The sequence below is a fragment of the Tupaia chinensis genome, unplaced genomic scaffold (genome assembly GCF_000334495.1).
Source record: "Tupaia chinensis unplaced genomic scaffold, TupChi_1.0 Scaffold149168_1, whole genome shotgun sequence".
NCBI lineage: Eukaryota > Metazoa > Chordata > Mammalia > Scandentia > Tupaiidae > Tupaia > Tupaia belangeri.
The window spans coordinates 149,584-152,747 of NW_006209014.1; the positions used below are offsets into that span (position 1 = coordinate 149,584).

At 51.1% G+C, this 3,164-nt stretch overlaps 1 protein-coding gene across 4 annotated transcripts in view; it reads left to right on the forward strand.

Annotated features, from left to right (window-relative positions):
• The first annotated feature begins 1,717 nt into the window (after positions 1-1,717).
• Positions 1,718-3,164, forward strand: part of USP45 (ubiquitin specific peptidase 45) — an 88,037-nt gene continuing 86,590 nt past the window's right edge. For 3 of the 4 annotated variants that reach the window (XR_003548312.1, XM_006170905.3, XM_027769262.1), the window contains exon 1: positions 1,722-1,758. The gene's annotated coding sequence lies outside the window, so the exon portion shown is untranslated. Of the gene's footprint in view, positions 1,759-3,164 lie in introns of all 4 variants that reach the window. The other variant, XM_027769259.1, reaches the window with a different exon arrangement.

Genomic DNA, 3,164 nt, shown 5'->3' on the forward strand with positions numbered 1-3,164 from the left:
TTTTTTTTTTTTTGGAGAGGTTTTCGCTATAGGGCGCGTGCGCTCGCCAGACAGACAAAGCGAGAAATCACCCCCCGGGGGGGATGGTCACGCCACAATCCCTTCTCCTCCATTCTCCTCTCAGGATCTTGGGCACGCACGCACACGCGGCCGGCGTGAGATTTAAGCCACCGGGTCCAAGACGCGAACCGCGGTCGACTACGGGGGAGTCCAGCGACATAGCCATTACGCTAACTGCTGGTTCCCTGCCTGGCATGTTTTGAAAGCCTCTACTACAGTTTCTGCGGGGATGAGGCTCCTTATGCACAACTATGGTCACTGGGTTGGCCCATAATTCTGGTATCTTGATTTCTAATCCAAAACTTTTATCTATAAGGCCACATCTTTCTCCTTGGCTGAAGAGATGTGACAGATTAGGACATTTCTTTCTTTCTTTTTTTTTTTAAGAATTATTTATTTATTTAATTCCATTTGCTGTAATTATTATTATTATTATTATTTTTAAATTTGATCACAGAGAGAGAGAAAGAGAAACAGAGAAAGCAAGCCACCAGGTCCAAGACTCAAACCACAGTCTACCACGTGGGAATTAATTCAGAGCCCTTAATCACCACGTCTCCTGCCTGCACCTAGTTCTGGACATTTCTAGAGCCTCTCCAAAACCAGTATTGCCATTCGCAATACCTAGCACTCAAACAAATATTTTCAAACCAGCTACTTTCACTAACATGCAACAAACACACTAACAGGTAATGGAGCTTTGAAGAACCCCAAGTGCAGGTCAAGAAATGTACTAAGGGGGAACCAGCAGTTAGCATAATGGCTATGTCGCTGGACTCCCATGTAGCCGACTGCGGTTCCCGTCTGGGACCCAGTGGCTTAAAACTTACGTCGGGCGCATGTGCGTGTGTGCGCAAGATCCCGAGAGGAAAATGGAGGAGAAGGGATTGCGGTGTGACCATGGGGGGGGGGGTGCTGTCTCTATGTCTCTCTCTGTCTGTCTGGCGAGCGCACGCGCCCTATAGCGAAAACCTCTTCAAAAAAAAAAAAAAAAAAAGAAATGTACTAAGGGGAAGAGCAGTTGGCGTAATGGCTATGTCGCTGGACTCCCATGTAGTAGACCCCGGTTCAAGTCCCGGATCCGGAAGCTTAACGCTGGGCATGTGCCCAGCGCGTGCCCAAGATCCCGAGAGAGGAGAGAGGAGAATGGAGGAGAAGGAATTGCGGGTGGCCACCTCCCCTGGGGGGGGGAGGGGGTGATTTCTCACTTTCTGTCTGTCTCTTTCCGGCAAGGCCTACGTGCCCTATAACAAAAACCCTCTCCAAAAAAAAAAAAAGAAACGTCCTAAGTAGGAAGGGAGGACGAGAGGTAAGCCAACACTAATAAGAAACAAACCAAAACGAGATACTACTCGTTTATGATGCACGTCTGATGTGACTTTAAAGTTTAGGAGGTGAAGGAGGCTGTCCCAGAAAGTCCAGGAACGAATAGGACTTAAGAAGGACTCCAGGACCCTCTCTCGACCCAATCGGGAGGCGATGCCTACTGTTTGAGGTTAGCAGAGACCTCCCGGGCTGGGCAAATCCAAGAATGCGGGCCCGACGGAAGGCACGCCGGTCCCTTGCACGCTGTCGGAGACCGGGTCCCGGAACCGGGGCCAGGGGGCGGGCACACGGCACGCGAGCCCCGCCTCTGCCGGCCCGCCGGCGGGGGAAACAGTCTCTGGGGTCGTAGACGCGGCGGCCCGGCCGGGCGGGGTGAGTTGGGGGCGCGACGGTGAGGTCGCGGTGGCTGTGGGGTCGTCGCTGTCTATCGATCTTCGCCTCTGCCACCCAAGCCATCTTGTAGGAGGGCGGGGATGGGAAGAGGACCACTCCGTCCCTCGCTTTCCCGATGCCCCTGGGCTTCCGGCTGTCACTGGGCCGTGTGAGCGTAGTCCCGCGGGCTCGGTGCCCAGCGGCCGCGGGAGGAGCCGGGAGCGGGGACAGGAGAGGGGCCGCCAGCGAGGGACCCGAATCCTCGCATCTTGGTGACCGAGGCGCGCGGCCCGATGCCCTTCTGTTCTCCCGTTTGCGCTCTCTCCTCACAGCGCATTTATCTTCACAAACTTGGCGTGTGCTTCTTAGACTGGAGAAAGCGTGTTAACCGCGATTTTCTGGCAGGATCGGTTTTAGGAGCTCTGGAGTCGGACTGCCTAGGTGCGATTGCTCCAGCACTTCTGCAAGTCACTCTCACCCAGTTTCAGAATAAAGAGGGGAGAATAACAGTAACCTATCTCTAACTATGGTTGTGAGGCTTGAGAGAGAAGTGCTTAGAACTGAGCGTGATACAGTAGCAAAACTGTAAGCGCTGGGGTCAGCAGGTGGCGGAGTGGTTAAGGCACTGGACTCCCACGTGGCTGGCTGCGTGCGTCCCCAAAATTCTGGGCATGGAATGGAGAAGAGACTGCGGCATGGCCGTATTAGCCCCCCTTTGCCCTCCTCCCCGTCATTTCAGCTTTCTGCCTGTTTCTCTTGCCAGCCCTCGGGCCCTATTGCAAAAAATCTAAAAAAATAAAAAAGAAAGAAAGAAAAGAAAAGACCCTGTAGGTCCTCATCTTTTTGAACCTGGTCTTTGGATTATTTATTTGTTCATTTTTTAGAACAAAGACTTTGCATGGCCTGTTTAAAAACAGGACTTCGTAAACAACTTAGTTGCACAGCCTACATTTGAAAAAAGACAGGTATTAGAGGATACTGAAGTTGAAAACTGTTAAGTTTGATGTTTGGAAAAACACATGAGGAAAATGGCCAGAACAATTTGTACTGAAAGAGTTTACATTGCAGGCTGTAGACTGCTATCCTCAGAAAGGCCTGCTTGCAAGGTTGGCTGTTTGACATCTGGGAACCTGGATCTGGGGAGTGTTCCCACTTGAGACAATATGGTTTACAGTGAATTTCAAACTTGCCAGTTTCTTTAGAAATCCTGGGCACCAAGGCTCTCATGACCTTTCCCAGAGAGAAGCATTGCGTGCTAGTTGCTGTATATACCTTGTTAGGCAAAGAGAAAGTTTCGTTTCAGCCCTCCTGGGAGGGAGAGAGCGTAAGTAAGACTATGTGATTTGTCCAGGCTTACCTGTATCTTTTTCTGTTATGGGCAGGTCATATATACCAGGTTGTAGGGA